Consider the following 14,681-nt stretch of genomic DNA (forward strand, 5'->3'; position numbering starts at 1 on the left):
AGTCTTTTGCACAGTGGGTCAAGATGGAGAAATCATGGACAAAAAATTACGTTTTTTTAAAAGGTGAATTTTTGAAAATGGTCATAATAAACTTTATAAGTGTTTTTCAACTCGATTTTATGAAAATATGCAAAATTTACAACAAAACAGGTTTCCGGGAAAATCAGGCTAACTTTTACCGTTTAAAAGATACAGCGATTTTAATACAAAATTATGATATAATTTACAATTTTCGGTCATTTTCGAATGTTTTTCGAGGCTCATAAGCCTAGAAATTTATTCATTTTCTGAAAGAGTAGATAATTTTTGACTGATATGTTTGAAAAAAATATTGATTTGGTAATTTTTCATGGTCTGAGGCGAAATAAAAAATGTGCCATGTAAAAATGATTTATTTATTTTTTTAACGAAACACAACTTCAACATTCAACATTGTGATATATTGATATGTAATTATCAAGAAAATATGGAACAAAATGTTAAATGTTAAAAAAAATAACAAATATAAAGCAATCAATACGTAAAATGCATTTATATCGATTTAGGATAATGAAATATTTCCATTCGAAAACAAAAGCTTTATGAGTAGAGGAGTAACGTGCCCAGTTGTCTCACACAAATATACCTGATGTTTTCTTAAAGTACAGTACGTTGGTATATTTTTGTGGTCGTACAGAAACGTACCTGATAGTTGATTCAAGTACCCATGTTGGTATAAATAAGAGCTGATGCAGCGAAGACACAAGCAAGTGATAATCAAGTGAAAAGTAAAAGATAGCTTAGAACAATGAAGTATAAAATGAACACCATCTACAAAGGTTGTATAAATGTGTTTTCAAAAAAGTGTTTAAAAAGTTACCGAAATCTCACGAAATGTAATATTGCCAAAATAGTTGAACTAGGAATGAAAATCAGCTTAATAAATAATTTTAAATTTGCGATTCGTGTCGTTTACAATTGGTCAAAAGAACAGCATTATCAAGCAGTGATGACTTATCAAGTAGTAAAGAGGAAGATGGAAGAGGAAACAATAGAAGCATCAGCAACTTCAATGCAGTCAACGGATTCCAATATGAATATTCCTAGTCAGGAGTCATTGGAAGCAACGTCAGCAACTTCAATAGAATAATAAGGAGATATTAGAAGCAACGTCAGCAACATCGATTGAGGCAACGGATTCCAACGTCCCTGAATACATCGAAAAAGTCCTATATCATTAAAAGTTAGAAAAATTGATACCACAGGATTTAATTAAAAAAATCAGTCTACATTTTTGAAAAATAAAAAAATAACTTGCAGGAAAGATAATTTGTACCTTTATGTGATTTTTCAGAAAATTACGCTTTTGTACTTCAGGATGAAGTTCAAAATCATCACTGGAATGCGCAGCAAGCATTCATCCATTTGCGATTTATTTTAAGGAAAATGGCATGCTCAATCATTTAAGCTTTGTTGTAATTTCCGAAGATTTGCGGCATGACTCTATATCCGTTAACTTATTTATCTCAAAAATTATTAATTTTATACGCCAAGAAAAGCACTTAAATTTGAACAAAATTTATTTCATGTCCAATGGAGCTGCATCACAATATAAAAATAGAAAGAACTTTTCTAGTCTTTGCCAATTTATGATAAACTATGATATAGATGCTGAATGGCATTTTTTCGCAACATTGCATGGCAAAGGGCCCTGCGATACATTAGGGGGAACAATAAAACGCATGGCTACAAGGGCTAGTCTAGCTGAAGAACGTGAACATCCCATCAAAAATGTCATGGAATTATTTGATTGGGCTAAAAAGCGAAAGGAGGTGAAACTAACACAAATTTTCCTTTCTTATGCAACTACAACAGAGTATGAACATATCAAGGAACAGCTTAATGAACAATATTCGAAAGCAATAACTATTCAGGGAACACAAAAATATCATTCATTTATTCCAGTTTCCGTAGATAAAATAGAAGTTAGGCAATTTTCAAACTGTAATGATAGTAAAAAAATTGTAAACATTATGAAAAAGTAAGAAATCTGTGTGAAAAATAGGACGCTCCATCATTGTGTATAAGAACATGAAATAAAATGCTTTCAGAAAAATATATTCTTTATTTTATCAACTTCGAAAACATCCGAAAACAACCAAAAGTTGTGAATTTTCAGTAAATTTAATTTTAAAATCGCTGTATATTGGAAACGGTAGCAATTAGCAACATTTTCTCATACACCTTTTTTGTTGCAAATTTTCCGTACTTTCATAAAATCGGGTCGAAAAGCATTCAAAAAGTTTATATAGACCATATTGAAAAATCAACCTTTATTTTTAAAATCATTTTTTTTTTGTCCATGATTTCTCCCTCTTGACCCACTGTGCAAAAGACTCCATTTTTTGTTTACTTTAATATATGAAAAAATCCGAAAAACGATTTTTGAGAAAATGAATTACAACTTTTTTTTACGGTGTATATTTTTTTCCAGATAATTCCAACAATAACCTAAAACTTTGCGGAAGACACTAAACCGATCAGACAAATAGTTTATGAGTTTAAATATTTTGAAAATTGTTAAGATTTTTATTCTTAGGCCCTTCTCAAAAGTAACGCTAGGGTAAAAATGGCGAACCGATGATGCAAATAGGCATTTTTAGGTATGAAGAAAGCATATGCCAAATTTCAGCCAAATCAAAAAATACAAAAGTAAACCGACATTCGAATTCAAATGGAACCGCTCATAGACAGCATTTTAGCTGAAAAAGCCATTACACCCAATTCTGTTTTTGCACGGATTTTTTTTACACGGCCGTGCAAAAAAAGTTTCCATACTTTTTTTTTCGCCAAAACCTTATTTTTGCATGAAACGTCGAGAAATGATGTTACTTTTTTTACACGGTTTTTGAAATTTTGAACTGAAAACTTTTTTTGCACGGTACGCATCCCCCGTGCAAAAACAGAATCGGGTGTATTTGGCTGGCAATATTACTTGGGCGGTTAGAGCAATCTAAAGAACAATTTTCGGGTAAATACTCACTCACTGCATTGAATCATGCCTGAAAATAATAGAAAATCATTTACGTGAATTTTAACCCATTAGGCTAGCACTCCACTCAACAATCTTGGAATATATATTCAAAGAAACTGTAAAAGAATAGTACTTGTTTCAGGCATAATTGGAAGAACGAATGTTCAGTCACTAAAAATATAGCTGTTGAAGAGATGTTCGTTATATATCCTATAAGTTCAAAAAGGTGAATGAGCGAGTAAGTGATTTCTTGGAATTACAGTTGAAAACTGTGAAAGTGCTCATGTAAACACCAAGTTGAGAAGCAGACTAGTTGGGATATAACGACAGAAAAAAAAGGCAAAGGCAATGTATCTTTAAGTCACCAGTCGCCGTTCGGCCTCCAATCACCGTACAAATATGCAGATTCCTACGAAAATTTCATACAATTTTCACAAATTATTGTTTTATAAAACTGATGAAGTGAAGAAGTCAGTAGAAACTTAGTAGAAACATTTTTCATTTTAACGTTAGAGTATCAAATTTTGCAAAATTATGAGCCTTGAAATTTTACACAAACTATTTTTTTATTGTGTTGCAATCGAACACAAACGCACGGTAAATGGACCCTTTCTAAAGTTCCCATTACCGTGCATTAGTGTAAAATGCATGAAATTATTGGGTATTTGGGATTGTATATTATGTCATGATTTAACTACTTTGTTTTGTTTTTGGTCGAATATGACATAGTTTGGACAGTACAGTTAAACTTTTTATAACGATTTTAATGAAAAAATGATTATTTATCTATTTGTTCAATTTTCTATGGCTTTTGTTGTAAATTAATTTGAATACCATTAAAAATGAGTGTGCACAATACTAATAACATAATTCCACCAACAATGTTTCTTCAAGACGAAAACTAGACGCACGGTAAATGGTCACATAGAATGGAACAAGACGACCTTAGTATGTCATTTGCAAACACAATTTTTGAGTATTTTTTTTTTGTTATGTATCACTTATTTTTTAGTTTTCCTGAATTACGGTATTATTGTCCGCTTCGTAACGGTATTCTGACTCTTATTAAGGTGAAGATGAATCGAAGCCAAACTTCAAATTTTCAAGAGCACGGATCTGGAGAACCAAACATCCGTTTAAGCTGAAAACGATTGATCACTAGCTGGTGGTAATCAATCGATTAGGTTTTCAGCTTAAACGGGTGGTTATCCAGATCCGTGCTCTTGAAAATTTGAATTTTGGCTTCGATTCATCTTCACGTTAAATTATTTGGAAAAATTATACATCTTTTTGGAGTGACGATTTTTCGGCGACGGCGACGGTATTTGGATGGTGAAGAGATTTCTGAAGAATTTGATACTGGAATTCTACAGAAAAGTAAAATTCCACATAAATTTATGGAAGTATATGTAAAGAAACTCAAAGGGAAAATCAATTATGAAATAAATTCATAAAAAAGAAAAACTCCATGCGTGCACTTCGTGGATTTCTAGGAATCTTGGAGAAAATTCGGTAAGAATAGTTTAAGATTGAGGAATCCCTGATGGTATGCTGATAAAAATCTCTGGAAAAACTCTACGTAAAAGCATAAGTACGTTTCTAAGAAAATTGTTGAATAAGCTCTATGGGGTTTAGATTCAAAGGAGAAAAATAAAAAAAAACTATGAAAACACGTAGAAATATCTGGAAAAATACTCGGTGTAAACCCTTGAGAAATTCCACAAGATCCAGAACCTTTTGGCTGATTCACTTAAAGGATTCCACGGATAATTTTTTGAAGAATTCCTAGGGGACGTATTCCTTGATTTTTGAAAAAAAGTCCTGTATAAGTTTTCAAATTAGCTTGAACATTATTTTTAAATATTCATAAAAATCCCTGAACGATTTTTTGTAATGATGTCTGGAGAAATTCAGAGCATTATGGCTGGATTTTTTTAAATGAAGCTTACCAAATTCACACAAAAATCACAAAAAAATGCATGCAAGGATCTCTAGAAGAAAAGATACAAATTATTTAAAAAATCCAAAAAACTTTTTGAAATACTGCCGATATTCCTCAATGAAATTCTTGGTATAACACTCAGTGGAATTTTTGAATATATTTGTGAACGAATCACTTAAGAAACCAAAATGAAATCTTAGAGAAATCTTAAAAAAAAGATCCTGAATATGAACAAGGTGAAGTTGATGAAGAACTTTCAAGCTGATTCCTTAGATGAGCCTCTGAAGGAATTCTTGGAGAAATCTCTGAATAAATTTATGGGAAATGCAATGGGGTTATTTCTAGAAAAAACCCAGATTAAATAATAATATAATAATAATAATGAAATAATCTCTAAACAATTCTTTTGTAGATGAATCACTGGCGCACAGGTCTAGCAGCAATAGCTGAGTCGATACCACCAGCAATGTGATAGATTGATTGTTTTTGTCCTTGGCTTTAAGTTAAGGTGGGAAAACGCCTTCGGTGATGACTCGACGACCGAGCACGAACAACATCCTGCAGGTGGCTGCTGACATATGGATATGAATAAGGATATATGTGTAGACCGCGAAGCAGGAGAAGGAAACTGTCTGAGAAACAGATGGTTCTTTGCCGGATGGATGAGACTGCAACGTCATGCTGCTGACCTCGTTCGAATTTCCGCAATCGACCGGATAGAAAACGGGAGGTGTGTGTGTGACGTTGACAGCCTGTCAACAGGGGGTAAACCGCAAGCTAAGGGTATGCGATATGGATTTTTTTCATGTCGATACGAAACGAAACGATACGCGGAATATCTTGCGCTGAAAATGACGAAACGAAACGAAATTTAAAAATGTTTCGTGTAACTCGATACGAAATCAAATATCTCACGGAATTTTTCGAAACGAAACGAAATTTTTGAATTTGTTTCGCGGAATACACGTTTAAGTTTTTTTTTTCTTGTCAAAAGCTGGAAATTTGACAATAGGCATAAAAACGTCTTTTTATATCCTCTACCATATGAAAACCTCAGCGTTGCTCAGCGGAATCCTTACATGTTTTGGTAAAACTCTTTTCTGTTTATTTGAAATCTTCTTAAGAACTTTTTAAGGTTTCATTTCAACATATCTGACACTCACACAAGGCAATGAGTGGGTTTTAGAGGAAAATAACCATCATCGTTCTACACATTTGCAAAACCATTTTTTTTTTTGCTCAAAATTGAAGCAACGTTCATGAACATCTATCATTGCATTACACTTGTTATACGTAATACGATGATAGATTTTCATGAGGATATCTTGAAATTTGAACGTAAAAACTGGTTTTTTATTTTTGATGATAGCTGATGATTCTTGAGCCTTAATTTAAATGTAGCAACTAAGAAGCAGCAGTTACAAACATTCAAAACAATCTTAAAAATATTGAGAGGAATACAAAATTAATTTGATTTTTAGGAACGCCTTAAATTTTTTTTAATCATATGGATATGCTTATATATACCATAAAACATGGAATAAAGGTATTCATTTTTTTGCTGTACTTTATGCTTTGTGGCTTGAATGAATGTGATTGGGGACACAAGTCGATAAGTGATCATGAAAACACTAAACTGACAAGCAGACTCTTCCCCAGTTGGAACACAACGCAAGAAAGAAGAAGAAAAATAAGTAGAACAGAGGAATCACTGGAATATTTGCTTTAGTATTTGCTGGAGTATTGAATTAAATTAAATTTTAAAAAATCCATCAACACAAACCTAAGAAATAAATCAAGATAAATTTAATAGAACTGCAAAAGTAATAAACCCCAAGAGATATAGCGACAGCAACATAACCAGGATTGCCTGTTGAAGTAATTTAAAAGTTCCTAATAAATTTTCTGGAAAAGCTTTGCATTAACTGTGAATTAATTCTTAGAGGAATCAAATCTGGATGAATGCAAACTTGAAGAGTAAACCTTGTAGAAAATACTGAAGGTATTTCTATTATTTTGTAGAGCAAATACTGGAGAAATGATCCTATTCCAAAATCTGTAAAGGAATTTCTGGACGATTTCTGGAAGAAATAAGGATTGTTGATATTATCTCATTTTCAGATTCTTTGTTTAAAACTGACTACAAAATCACATTTTCACTGAATTTTAAGTCTCGATAGTATTTTAAAAATATTTGAAAATTTCGAAAAAAAAAGTTTTGAACCTGGACTACATAGCATAGAGGACCGCAAATAAGATTGACAATTTCACCCATGTTCGTTCAGACAATCCGTCTTTCAATGAGCTAAATTTAATGTTTAGCTTATTTTTTTTTCTCTAGATGTATTTGTGCGAAAATTGAAAAAAAAAAAATTGCGCTTTTCTTTTGACTTGAATCTAAATCCGGAACCAATTTTGATGATGCTTGCAATGCATGAATCAAATTTATAACTGATTTGTGATTTTTACTAAAACAAATCATCAAAATCGATCGAAAGATGGCGAAACTAGATAATTTTGAAACTTGATGTCGGTATTGAAAAAGTTAAGACCTTTGCCTTGCGGCATTTGGCTTCCAATACTTGTAATGATAGATTATCAATATTCGCATTTTTTTTTAAATTGGGGGTAGTGAGGAAATTATGTCACGTTATAAGAGGAGAGAGGAGTTGGTGGTGTGGTACAGCGTGAATAAACCTAGATTCATTTTTCGATATAAAATAATGTATGCATCTTCCTTGTTTAAGGTGAATATAAATCAAAGGCATACCTCAGAATTTCAAGAGCACAAATCTAACGAACCCGACAGCGGTTCAAGCTGAACACTTGATCGATTGGCCATCGAGTAACCAATCGATAGATTTTTCAGCTTGAATGGACGTCTGGTTCTTTAGATTTGTGCTCTTGAAGATTTGAGGTGTGGCTTTGGATCACCCAAATCAACGCGATTTTTTACGGCGACAGCGACAAACAATCGCTGCGATTTCGCTGCTACATGTAGAGTTTCATGACACAACAACGAAATCGCGGAGAGCCTTAACTCATTAATGCGTGCTATTTAGCGTTGGGCGATTTTGAATCGATGTTCCAAAAATCGATGTTTGCATACCGATTAATCGATTTTTTGAATCGATGTTTGGAGCACCTAAAATCGGGTGAATCGATTCTCTTCATTCGATTTTTTTATTCGATTCATTTTGTTTAAATCGTTAAATATTTCTTAATATGTTTGTGGAGAAGAAATCATATTTTGAACTAGCCTCGAAGTAGTAAATCGGTTCGATTGATTTTCAAAACTGATTTGATTGAAAGATGTTGAAATCGAATACAAATGCATTTGGTTTCATTTCAAACTTAAAAAATTTCAATTTTCATCCGATTCGAATCGATTCAAAAACATCGATGCAAAGGATTCGATTAAATCGGTAAATCGATTCGACAGTTCAAATGTGAATCGATTCAGTAACATCGATGTTCTGGACAAATTTGCCCAACGCTAGTGCTATTAGTTTTCTCTTCTATTCTCCCGCTGTTCTTATGCAGAGTTAAAAGTGACGTCATAGCGGGAAAGCAAGAGAGAGAACTAATGCGCGCATCAATAATAGATCTGCAGATCTGCATCACCTGAGCAAATCCAGAACATCAGGGACTCACGCTCCGCAGCTTTTTTTGACATTTGTGTACAAACAATTTTTGCGATATATTAACGGATTTGCTCAAAAGGACACGCGATGTTCCCCGGAGGAAACCGTGGTTTTGCTCTCTTCATTCTTATGGAAGATAACATTGCGGTAGTTCATCAAACGCAGTTGTTCCTTTCCTGGGCTATTCGCCGCGAGGAATTTAGGGCAAATGGGCGTTTTTGGAAACTTTTCAACGGCAGTGCAGTTTATCATATCCTGCGGACCAGTCAATACTACAGTCATCCCACAGTTATGGATAGCACACAGATATGGATCTAAGTTGGATTAAACGGAGAATATCTCATCAAATAGAGTAGCAATTACGCAGAACCCATTTTACCTACGCGAACCATAAATCTATACAGCATCGCAATCAACAATTACATACTTAAGGGCCCATTCGCAAATTTCATAACGCTCTAGGGGGTGGGTGGGTGTCCTTGATGTGTTACAGCTCATACAAAATTTGTAAAATTTTCATACAAATAGCGTTACGAGGGGGTGGGTGGGTGTCAGAAATGGCCATTTTTGGCGTTATGAAATTTATGAATAAACCCTAAACACATTTGTTCCATTCGTAGGAAATAAAATGTCATACATATGCCTAGAAGCGTTGATTCATATTTGTGGGGCATTGAAACCCATGCCACAGTTATGAATCTAAGATAAGACGATTCCTAAAGAAACGCCAAAACGTATGCTTTCACTAGCACACCATTCGTTTGCCTCGCAGATTATTTGCTGTTATAGTGTTCTGATCCATGATATGAGTCGATTTGATCCATAATACGGACCCATTTTTGACTGTAGCCGCTAGGAGTAGAAGCGAACGCTTTGCTTTTTTTGTTCGATATTTAACTCGAATTTCGCGAAATTCCGTTTTATTCCGTTTGTTTTCAATTTTCCGTGGAAATATTTTAACAATTTGGCGAAACGAAACGAAATAGCAAAATACAAATTTCGCCAGTGCGAGTTCCGTGGAATTCCGCGGAATTTCGTTTCGAAGCGTATTTGACGGAATCATTCGGTATTTCGCATACCCTTACCGCAAGCAGCTGTTGAGTATCAGCGACAGGGATATTTTGGTGGTTTGGGTTTTCAAGACGGCGTCAGAATATATTTTTATTTCTTTGTTAGTATCATTTCAAACATAACATACATTATATTCAGGGGTTCTGTGTTAGGCAACAGGTAATTTGGTAAAACAAAATTAAACTCTTTGCCATTGTTGAACTGAATTTATAAGAGAGAGAAAAAAACAACGACAAATAAACTTAACCTAACCTAACCTTAATATATTATTAATTATTACTTGGTCAGGGAAGGAGCTTCAGAATCATTGATGTCAAATGTCTTACAAATCTCCATTAAATTAATAAAAAAAACTAAAGCTGAGTACAAACGATTACTCGCAATCAATATAAGTTTATTTAAATCGATTTATTTATTCAACGCTGTTCACAGAAGCTACAGATTTCTGAATTGATCATCGAGCGTTGAATTGGGCATGATTTTTTTTTACTGGAAATTCTCCTGAAGTGAATCGAAACATCAGAGCTGTTACGCTCCTATCGTTGTTGAAATTTAAAAAACCGGAAATTCAATCATGTCCTTTTTACGATTCAATGAAAGCAACGAAAATCAGCGTCACATTGATAGAATGAATTCACAGCCAGGCGTCGTTAAACTGCTATCGCCTTTGCTCGCTGGTGTCAATTTCAGATCCGTTTTTAACGGTACATAAAACAGCGTCGTACCTATCGCATAAATGGCTGTTCTTGTTTCAAATCGCTCCAAAATGACACATTCTAAGCAGAGTCATATCTCATCGTTGACGAAAACAGCCCTAAAATGTTCGTGCGCCACTTAGTTAAACTTCACTTATCCGTTGAATAATCATTCTGAGCCTATTTTCCCTCCTATGGGTCGGAAATCTGCCCGGAAGCCGTCGTCACGAAGTTGCTCAAACATTATGAAACGTTGGGTTTTCCGCGTTCGTTTGTGCATTGTTCATTCTCGCCACGCGTTGCTTGCCCCGAAGATTCTATAACATTTCCCCCAAAACCATTTGCACGAATACCGAACGCCCGAATAGACCATCCGTCCGATCATCCCCCCGAAAAGTTCTTTGGCGCATTAAGGGACCAAATTTTCGAAAGTTTTGTTACTATGGTGTTTTAAGTTTGTTGTTTTTATTAATAAAAATGAATGATATTTCAATAATCGAAATCAAAAAAGATAAGTAAAACAAGGCTTTATTGACTAATAGGGCCATCCAATGCCAAGTTTGTTGATAATTTTTCTTCTTAGAATGTAAGATTGCATCGCTGCCTAGCATCATGAAGTAAAAAGTTGCTAAAAAAATTGCACCGTGACGCCTATATTATATATTATAACGTAATGCAAACAGTCTGCCTATAAACTTGAAAGGAGACAGAACACGTATGTGTAATGTTTGATTAATTGGGAAACATTATATTTTTACCTTTTACTGTTCAGTTCCTTTGTGTTACCATACCATAAAAGAAAAAAAAATATAAAATACATCTCTTTTTAATGTATTCGAATCCTCTGAGCAGGATCTCAAAAGAGAAGCTAAAAAGTAGATTTGAGTATCTTGTACCTTTTAATTCTGCCATAAATTATTATCTTTGACAGATACGCGTATTTCGACTAACACTTACACTGCCCAAGTAACAATTCAACAGCAACTTGGCATTCGTGTGAATGCTATAATAGTTAGAAGTGACATTTAACGGTGCCAAAATAAGATATTTTGTAATTCAGTGCGCATCGTACCTTCGTGCTGTGCGTACACGAATTCTCTCTGCTCTTGGAAGTTTTCTTAAAAACTACCTAAAGCAATAAAACAGTACTTTTCAGTGCTACACAAACAGTACTTTTCAGTGCTAAAATTAAAAACGGTACTTTTCAGTGCTACTTAAACAGTACTTTTCAGTACTATTTTTTCTACTATTGATCCCTTTACGATCCTTGTTTGGACCCGTGCCTTCGATTTTTCGTTGGACCCGTTGGCGAAAGCTAGCGGTGGTAATCCTTCTTGGACACCGTCTAGGGAAAAAACCTCTCGAAGGTCACGTCTTTCTCGTTTATTAACTAAACATGGTATCAACAACTAACAAAAGGAAGGGTGAATCTCTGAATTCACTACTTCCTTCCAAAAAAGTGGGTTTTAAAACTGTCACTACACGTGGCAAGAATGGAAGAAAGGACGCTTCCCCGGAATGCGAAGTTTCTTCCAAGGGTGAAATGAATAATTGTATTGAAATGAGCAATCAGTTCGATGCTCTAGACAAATTTTCCGAACACCAAATCGAAGCAGCCTCTAGCCCAGGCTCTTTGATTCAAGTGAGGAAGCAAAGAGTGCCGCCTATCGTGGTCAGTTGTTCCGAATTTGGGGGATTTAGGCAGGAGATCTTGAACTCCATTAGGGGAATCAAGGTTTCCTTCCAAATCGCAAAGAAAGGAGACTGTCGCGTTTTGCCGGAAACTCTTAAAGATCGCGAACTTCTTCTCAGATATCTTGAAGAGAAGAAGCACAAATTTTTTACTTATGACGACAAAACTGAACGTTTGTTCAAAGTCGTCTTGAAAGGTCTCTCAAGTGACTATAAGTCACCTGAAGAGATCAAAAATGGAATAAATGATTTACTTGGATTTTCCCCAGTCCAAGTAATCATTATGAAAAAGAGAACCCAATCTGGCATTGTTCGGAAAGGGCTTTCTCAAGAATATTATTTAGTTCACTTTAACAAAAAAGAACTAAATAATATTAAAGCTTTAGAAAAAGCTAAACTTATGTTCGATGTCCGTGTGACGTGGGAACATTTCCAGAAACCTGGAGGAAATTACCAGAACCCCACTCAGTGCCGTCGGTGCCAAAAGTGGGGTCATGGTACAAAAAATTGTCGCATGGATGCTAAATGCATGATTTGCGGAGGTTCTTCTCACGCTAAGGACGACTGTCCTGTGAAAGAAGATACCAGAAAATTTCAATGCGCCAATTGCAAGGGCCCTCACAAAGCTAACTTTTGGGAATGCATTTCACGCAAAAGAGTCGTTGAGGCTCGTGCCAAGCAGATGAAGGATAATATCCGTTACGATAACGGTCGTTTCCGGAATTTGCCTGGTAGAGTATCGAACAATGCTCATTTTTCAGTTAACGATCGCTTGATTAGGAATCATACCCACCAGGAAGATCATAATCATGCTCATTCACAAACAAATTTTAATCCGTCGGGTAGCCGTTCGAATCTTTCAATTTCGAATGTATCTACCCACGGTAAATCCTTTGCCGATATCGTAGCAGGTAATTTGAACTCTTCCCCTGTTCGTTCCATGAGTACCCATTCTACTTGTTTCAAATCAAATGGAAAAAACCCTACCGCCACAGGTAACTCCTACCCCGCTTCTTCGTCTACCGAAAATTCCAATGGGAAATCATCAGATGATATGTCTGCCTCTGATTTTAATTTTCTAACTGAACAATTGAATCTAATGATTGATGCAATGTTCAAAGCCACCACTATGACTGAAGCAGTCCAAGTAGGTGTAAAATTTACAAATAAAATTGTTATTGGATTACGTTTTTCTAATGGATCCAAATAATAATTTAAATATTTTAAATTGGAATGCTCGTTCTCTGAATGGTAAAGAGGACGAGCTGTTTAATTTTCTTACAGCTAATAACGTGCATATAGCAGTTATTACCGAAACTTATTTAAAACCTGGATCCAAATTTAAAAAAGATCCTAACTTTTTTGTTTATCGTAATGATCGACTTGATGGGGCATGTGGGGGAGTTGCAATCATCATTCATAGGCGTATAAAACATCAACTGTTTTCGTCATTTGAAACTAAAGTTTTTGAAACTTTAGGTGTTTCTGTTGAAACACAGTTTGGTAAATATACTTTCATAGCTGCCTATTTGCCTTTTCAATGCTCTGGACAGCAAGTTAATTGGCTTCAAACTGACTTGCGAAAATTAACTCGCAATAAGTCAAAATTTTTTGTCATTGGTGACTTTAATGCCAAACATCGGTCATGGAATAATTCTCAAAGTAATTATAACGGCAGAATTTTATTTGATGAGTGCTCTTCAGGATATTTCTCAATTCAATACCCTGATAGCCCTACATGTTTTTCCTCTTCTAGAAATCCATCTACGATTGACTTGGTCTTAACCGACTCTAGTCATCTTTGTAGCCAACTGATTACTCATGCTGATTTTGATTCTGATCATGTCCCTGTTACATTTCAAATATCGCATGAAGCGATTCTCAATCCTATCAGCTCCACTTTCAATTATTTACGAGCCGACTGGAATATATATGAAACGTATGTTGACTCTAATCTTGATGTTAACATTTCTTTAGAAACTAAAATTGATATTGACAATGCTCTTGAAACTTTAACAAATTCCATTGTTGAAGCCAGAAACATTGCAATTCCAAAATGTGAAGTAAAATTTGAACCCGTGATTATAGACGATGATCTTAAACTCTTGATCCGTCTTAAAAACGTGAGGAGAAGGCAATTTCAACGCACTCGTGATCCTGCTATGAAAATTATATGGCAGGATTTGCAGAAAGAAATCAAGAAACGTTTTGCAGATTTAAGAAACAAAAATTTTGAAAATAAAATTTCTCAATTGGACCCCGGCTCTAAGCCCTTTTGGAAATTATCTAAAATCTTGAAAAAACCTCAGAAGCCTATACCGGCATTGAAAGAGGAAAACAAATTATTACTAACTAATTGCGAAAAAGCTCAAAAACTTGCTATGCAGTTTGAAAGTGCGCACAATTTTAATTTAGGACTTACTAGTCCAATTGAAAATGAAGTTACTCAGGAGTTCGAAAATATTCTCAATCAAGAGAACGTTTTCGAAAATGCCTGGGAGACTGATTTGGATGAAGTGAGAACTATTATTAAAAAATTCAAAAACATGAAAGCTCCTGGCGATGATGGAATTTTCTACATCCTCATCAAGAAACTTCCAGAAAGTAGCTTATCATTTTTAGTT

Source organism: Aedes aegypti, chromosome 3 (assembly GCF_002204515.2).
Source record: "Aedes aegypti strain LVP_AGWG chromosome 3, AaegL5.0 Primary Assembly, whole genome shotgun sequence".
Lineage (NCBI taxonomy): Eukaryota > Metazoa > Arthropoda > Insecta > Diptera > Culicidae > Aedes > Aedes aegypti.